At 48.8% G+C, this 7,588-nt stretch overlaps 1 long non-coding RNA gene across 1 annotated transcript in view; it reads left to right on the top strand.

Moving 5' to 3' along the window:
• Positions 1–7,114, top strand: part of LOC122563281 — an 11,042-nt gene extending 3,928 nt beyond the window's left edge. Inside the window, exon 3 of the long non-coding RNA XR_006315551.1 lies at positions 6,889–7,114. This is a non-coding gene — a long non-coding RNA (uncharacterized LOC122563281). The remainder of the gene's footprint in view (positions 1–6,888) is intronic.
• The last annotated feature ends 474 nt before the right edge of the window (positions 7,115–7,588 follow it).

Below are 7,588 nucleotides of genomic sequence, written 5' to 3'. Positions count from 1 at the left end.
TGACCTCTCCGCCCCCACCCCACTCCGGCCTATCACCCTCACCTTAACCTCCTTACACCTATCGCATTTCCAACGCCCCTCCCCCAAGTCCCTCCTCCCTACCTTTTATCTTAGCCTGCTGGACACACTTTCCTCATTCCTGAAGAAGGGCTCATGCCCGAAACGTCGATTCTCCTGCTCTTTGGATGCTGCCTGACCTGCTGCGCTTTTCCAGCAACACATTTTCAGCTCTGATCTCCAGCATCTGCAGTCCTCACTTTCTCCTGGCTGGGAAGGGAGTCAGGGGAGGGGAAGGGAGGTTATTTGAAGCTAAAGGTTGAGTTCTCTGGACTGTCAGCTGCCCAGGCGGAAGATGAGGTGTTGATCCTCCAATTTGTGGTTTGTTTCTTTGTGGCAATGGAGGAGGACAAGGCAGGAAAGGGAGTGGGAAGGGGAATTAAAATGGGCAGTGACTGGGAGGTTGGGTTGGTTCCTACGGGCCCGGCTGAGATGCTCAGTGAACTATTCCCTACATTTACGTTTGGTCTCCCTGATGGAGAGAAGACCACATCAGGAGCACCTGATACAGTAAACTAGGTTGGAAGAGAGGCAGGTGAACCTCTGTCTCACCTGGAAGGACTGTTTGGAGCACTGGAAGTGAGGGAATGGTGTACCAGCAGGTTTTTTTTTTTCCGGTTGCAGGGGAAGATACCTGGGGGTTTGGGGAGGTTGGTGGGGAGAGTTGCGCAAACCAAGTCAAGATTAGAGTGGTGCTGGAAAACCACAGCAGGTCAGGCAGTATCCGAGGAGCAGGAAAACCGAAAAGCCCTTCATCAGGAATGAGGCAGGGAGTGTAGGGGGTGGAGAGATAAATGAGAGAAGGTTGGGCTGGGCAGAAGGTAGCACAGAGTACAATAGGTGAATGGAGGTGGAGATGAAGGTGATAGGTCAGACAGGAGGGTGGAGCGGATAGGTAGGAAGGAAGATTGGTAGGTAGGATAGGTCATGAGGATGATGCTGAGCTGGCAGGTTGAACTGGAGTAAGGTGGGGGAGGGGAAATGGGGAATTGAGGAAACTGGTGAAGTCCACATTGATGCCCTGGGGTTGAACTGTTCCAAGGCGGAAGATGAGGCGTTCTTCCTCCAGGCATTGGGTGGTGAGGGAATGACGGTGGAGGAGGCCCAGGATCTCCATGTCCTCGGCAGAGTGGGAGGGGGAGTTGAAATGTTGGGCCACGGAGCGGTGGGGTTGATTGGTGCGGTGTCCCGGAGATGTTCCCTAAAGCGCTCTGCTAGGAGGCATCCAGTCTCCCCAATGTAAAGGAGACCACATCAGGAGCAACAGATACAATAAATGATATTGGTGGATGTGCAGGTAAAACTTTGATGGACGTGGCAGGCTCCTTTGTGGCCTTGGATGGAGGTGAGGGAGAAGGTGTGGGCACAGGTTTTGCAATTCCTGCGGTGGCAAGGGAAGATGCCAGTTGGAGAGGGTGGTTTGTTGGGGGCATGGACCTGACCAGGTAGTCATGGAGGGAACGGTCTTTGCAGAAAGGGTGGGGAGGGAAATATATACCTGGTGGTGGGGTCCGTTTGGAGGTGGCGGAAATGTCGGTGGATGATGCGGTTTATGTGGAGGTTGGTAGGGTGGAAGGTGAGGACCAGGGGATCGTCAGGCTTGTGGATCTTGGGAAGGAGGTTGAATCGGGCAGTTCCCAGACTACGAGGTTGGAAGCTGTGGGTGGGAGATATCCTGAGGTGATGAGGTTGTGTATGGTCTGGGAGATGATGGTTTGGTGATGGGGGATGGGGTCATGGTCGAACCCTCTACACCTCCATCCGCCATGACTAGGGCCTCCAAGGCCTCCATTTCTTCCCCTCCCAATGTCCCCAAAAGTACCCTTCCACTGACACTCATTCGTTTGGCTGAACTGGTCCTCACCTTTAACAATTTCTCCTTCGAATCCTCTCACTTCCTCCAGATGAAATGGGTCACCATGGGCACCCTATGGGCCCCAGCTATGCCTGTCTCTTTGTTGGCTACGTAGAACAGTCCATATTCCATAGTTACACCGGCACCATCCCTCACCTTTTCCTCCACTACATTAATGACGACATTGGCGCCACCTCGTGTTCCTGCGAGGAGGTTGAGCAGTTCATCAACTTCACCAACACATTCCACCCCGACCTTAAAATCACCTGGACCATCTCTGACACCCCCCTCTCCTTCCTGGACCTTTCCATTTCCATCAATGACGACCGACTTAACACTGACATTTTTTACAAACCCACCAACTCCCACAGCTACCTGGATTACACCTCTTCCCATTCTATCTCCTGCAAAAATTCTATCCCGTAATCTCAATTCCTCCGCCTCCACCGTATCTGCTCCTAGGAGGACCAGTTCCAACACAGAACACACTAGATGGCCTCCTTCTTTAAACATAGTAATTTCCCTTCCCATGTGGTTGAAGATGCCCTCTCATCCACATCCCGCACCTCCGCCCTCAAACCCCAGCCCTCCAACCATAGCAAGGACAGAACCCCCCTGGTTCTCACCTTCCACTCTACCAACCTCCGCATAAACCGCATCATCTGCCGACATTTCCACCACCTCCAAATGGACCCCACCACCAGAGGTATATTTCCCTCCCCACCCCTTTCCGCCTTTCGCAAAGACCGTTCCCTCCGTGACTACCTGATCAGATCCACGCCCCCTACAACCCACCCTCCCCTCCTGGCACCTTCCCATGCCACTGCAGGAATTACAAAACCTGCACCCACCCACACCTCCTCCCTCACCTCCATCCAAGGCCCCAAAGGAGCCTTCCACATCCATCAAAGTTTTACCTGTACATCCACCAATATCATTTATTGTATCCGTTGCTCCCGATGCGGTCTCCTCTACATTGGGGAGACTGGACGCCTACTCACAGAGCGCTTCAGGGAACATCTCTGGGACACCCGCTTCAATCAACCCCACCGCCCCGTGGCCCAACATTTCAACTCCCCCTCCTACTCTGCCGAGGACAAGGAGGTCCTGGGCCTCCTCCACCGCCACTCCCTCACCACCCGATGCCTGGAGGGAGAATGCCTCATCTTCCACCTTGGAACACTTCAACCCCATGGTATCAATGTGGACTTCACCAGTTTTCTCATTTTCCCTCCTCCCACCTTACCCCAGTTCCAACCTGCCAGCTCAAGCACCGTCCCCATGACCTGTCCTACCTGCCAAACTTCCTTCCCATATATCTGCTCCACCTTCCTCTCTGTCCTATCACCTTCACTCCCACCTCCATATACCTATTGTACTCCTACCTACCTTCTGCCCAGCCCTACCCCCCGCTCCCATTTATCTCTTCACCCCGGAGGCTCCCTGCTTCATTCCCGATGAAGGGCTTTTGCCCGAAACATCGATTTTCCTGCTCCTCAAATGCTGCCTGACCTGCTGTGCTTTCCCAGCACCACTCTAATCTAGACTTTGATCTCCAGCATCTGCAGTCCTCACTTTTGTCCTGGCGCAAACCAAGGACTGTCAAAGGAAATGGTCCTTGTGGAAGGCAGAGAGGGGTGGGGAGGGGATGATGTTCTTGGTGGTTGAGTCTAGTTGGAGTTGTCAGAAGTGTTAAAGGATGATGCATTGGATCCAGAGATTGTTGGGGTGGTAGGTGAGGACAAGGTGGGGGGGTGCTCTGTCTTTGTTGCATTTGGAGGTGGGGTTTAGGTCAGTGGAACGGGGAATGGAGTAAGTGCATTCCAACTTTCTACTCACTGTACTCCCCCAGACCATTTAAATCTCCTTAGACCTGACTCCCCTTTCCCTGGCAGTGAACCCAACACCTACCCTCCCTTCAATAATCCAACAATCCCCTTTCCTGCCATGAGATGACACCATCCCCTCCCAGGACCCAATGTCTCATCCCACCTTCCCCTTCAACCCCCTCCAGGTGCCCTTAATTCCTTCTCCCCAGCCTAGGATGGTACCTCACCTTACTGGACATTACACCCCATTTCCATGACACCCTCTGCCCAATCCAACTTATCCTGGGCACTATCATTCACGTGGTAGCCTGCCCAACAGCATCCTAGCCTTACACCTACCATACATGCCTGTTGTTTCACAGGAGCTGTCAAAGTGACTGTCCAGAGAATCTTTTCTGGATTAATTCCTGGGATGAACATGTTGTCTTATGAGGGTAGATTGGGCCTGTACAAAGAATGAGAAATAAACTTATTGAAATGTCCCAAGTTTGATTGATAGTGTAGATGCTGGGAGAATGTTTTCCCTGAATGTGGCAGAGTTTCAAAATATGGGATCATCCATTTAAATCAGAGATGAAAAGGAACATTTTCTCATGGAGAATCATAAAGCTTCAGAATTCTCTTGCTAGAAAGCAATAGAGGCATTTAATCTGATTATATTCAGGGTAAATTAATATACAAGGGAGTTCAGGGTTATGGAGGATAGACAAGAAACTGTCTTCATAGTTATAATCAGATCAGCCAAGGGTCAAATGGCCCAATCCTGCTCCTATTCCTTACAATCACAATGTCTCTGCTCATCAGAAAGAGCTATTCAGATTATTGCTGCTTTCCTTCTCTTAGTCCGTATCCCTGTCAATTACAGTATCTCAAGTGCAGGTCTATATACTTTCAAATGTGATGAAGATTTCTGACATTACCACCGCTTTCCACTAGTGAGTTTTGGACCCCACTACCTTCTGCATGAAAAGAAAATCTCCCTAATTTCTTCTTATCCTTTCATCAATTGCTTTAATGCTCTGCATGCTTATTAAGGAAAATAGGCACTTCAAATCCACTCTTTGTAGCCCCATAATAACTTTAAGCATTGCCAACAAATCTTCTCTCAGTGTCCTCTTTCTAAGAGAATGCAACCCCAGGTTATCCAACCTCTCATTGTAGCTGCACTCCTCTATTTTATGCAGCATCCTTGTAAATCTCTACCTGGGCCCTCTCCAGTGTTATCAGATTCTTCCTGTGATGCAGTGACCAGACTTTATGAAGCAGAGTCGAGAGCGTGATGCTGCAAAAGCACAGTAGGTCAGGCAGCATCCGAGGAGCAGGAGAATCGACATTTCGGGCAGAGGCCCTTCATCAGGAATGAGCCTTATTCTCCTGCCCCTCGGGTGCTGCCTGACCTGCTGTGCTTTTCCGGCGCCACACTCTTCAACACCCTCTTTACTTGCCTTGCTACCTTCAGGCTTCTTTGTCAGGCACTCCAAAGGCCCTATTTTTCTCAACACTGATACAAATCTGTTTATGTTACATTCCTTAGCCTTCTTTGCCCTCTATCAGTGATGATATTGGATAAAGAATGCCTGTCAGGCCAGTTCAGTGCCAAAGACCTACTGTGCAGGCACTAACCCCCCCCCCCCCCCACACACACAGCGGCAGCATCCATTGGAAAATCCGAAGCTCACAACGATTTCCTGTGAGCCCAACTATACATTATGAGTTCTCAATTTTGACTTCCCCTTTTCAGAATATCAAACTCTTTGTTTTGCCACTAAAGTCAGTGAGTTATTTTTCAAATAAACCTCAGTACTTTTCCTCAAGCCTCCTGCAAACTACCTTCATCTGATGTGGATAACCCCGTTGTGAAACTCTCCTAAATTTTATCCTTCACAGCACCACACTCGTGCTCATATTTCTTCCCTCCTGCTGTTCCAAGAGTAACACTTTAGGATTACCTTAAAAACCAATGTAGGTCCCATTTGAACCATTTCGTTTCAAAATTGTTTTTATTTATTAAGTCATTTATGCAGCCTTTTTCACTGAGGCTGTGCATCAATATTATTATTGCCCTTCTCAAAGTCCCTGGGAAATGCCAGCCTCCTTCATGCAATCTCAACTATGTTGAATGGGGAGCTGTAGAACAGCGGTTGCCATAAGGCTGAGATAGATGATTCTTGATCATAAGGGAATCAAAGTTTACAGGCAAAGGCAGGAAAGTGAAGTAGAGAGTGTTGAATCAGCTGTGATCCTACTGAATGGCAGAGTAGGCTTGAAGGGCTGAATGGCCTATTCCTGTTCCTATTTCTTATGGTCTTATAACAGCCTAAGAACTAAGAGAATGCAGGGATTAGATTATGGGGGGCAATGTGTAAATAGCTCATGTTCTCACCGGACATGAGATGGTTGGGACAATGTTTGATTGCTTCATCTAGAATTTCAAATTCAATGGATACTGAATACAATGAGACGTTGTTTCACCTTGTCCAGGACAGGTAAAACCAGATTGGCGTGCATTTGGGGTGTAAATCTAAAAGTAATTTGTGGAAACAATATCTGGAAAGCGAGTGGTCAAGCTGTGCAACAGGCTTAATGCTGTTAGGAGATGGTGGAAGCAGTTCTGAGGAAAGGTCACCGGACCCAAACGCTCTGATTTCTCTTCACAGATGCTGCCAGACCTACTGAGCTTTTCCAGCAACTTCTGTTTTTGTTTTTGATTTACAGCATCCGCATCTTTTAGTTTTTACTTTTATGAAGTCTTTATTTCAATACACCACATTTCATAAAACTGACACTTCACTGGTTAATAGCTCCCCAGAATCATTCAATCAATTCACACCCAATTAACTAATGCATCCATAATCTCTTCCCTTATTCTAATAGGTTTAAGGTATCTCTTCAGAACATATTAGATAATAAAAGTTGTTATTTATTTATTCAAATGCACATTCCATAGATTCCTTGCAGGAAAAGCATTTTTGAATATATTATTTAAGTAATTTGAGACATCTGTACAATAAGTGTGCTGTACTGAAGCGAATCAGATAACCTTTGGGCTATGGGTTATAAAATGAATGAAAACAATTGCACTGTGAAGGCTTATGTGAGGATTTAGAGCACAATAAACACACTCGCTGTCGCCTGTATGTGCCATAGGGAGTGATGCAGGCTGAGAGGCCAACCCTGGGCAGGGAGTTCGAAACACAGTCCGGGTGACTGTGAAGAAGGTAGAGGGTCGTACACCGGTGGATCGCATCCTGTTTATTAAGAAGGTATTGCTAGGATGCTGTGGGTTCGCTGCAGCGGACGTGTCCTGCCTGCAGGATTTCCCTGGGGCAGGCTACTTTGATGTGACCTTCAGAAATGTGAAGCAGTGCGAACAGCTCCTGAAGGTCTTCAAGGAAAAGGAAGGAGAGCCGCTGTTCTCCATCTTGTCGGCAACCCCATTGTGTGTGCTTCCTGCACAGAGGAATCGGGTTATTACAATCCATATGTACAACCCCTATGTTCCAGCGGCTGATGACCTGACCTTCCTGGGAAGGTACGTCCAAGTTGAGGGAGAAGCCACCGACGTGATCGACCCCTTTGGGATCTGGACCAGTAAGCGACAGGTCAGAGTGACTCTGAGGGTCGATGGCAATGGGAACATTCTTCACCCACCCTCGAGCTTCGCAATTGGAGGGAACAGAGGCTACCTGACATATACAGGGCAGCCGAAAGTGTGCCGAACCTGCGGGAAGTCGGGACACGTGGCGGCGGACTGCAAGGTGACCATCTGCAGGAACTGCAAACAGGAGGGTCACCTGACTAAGGACTGTCAGGAAGAAAAGAGCTGCAACCTGTGCGGAGAGGCGGG

Source organism: Chiloscyllium plagiosum, chromosome 26 (genome assembly GCF_004010195.1).
Source record: "Chiloscyllium plagiosum isolate BGI_BamShark_2017 chromosome 26, ASM401019v2, whole genome shotgun sequence".
In the NCBI taxonomy this organism is placed as follows: Eukaryota; Metazoa; Chordata; class Chondrichthyes; order Orectolobiformes; family Hemiscylliidae; genus Chiloscyllium; species Chiloscyllium plagiosum.
This window is presented reverse-complemented; position numbering and strand designations above follow the sequence as displayed.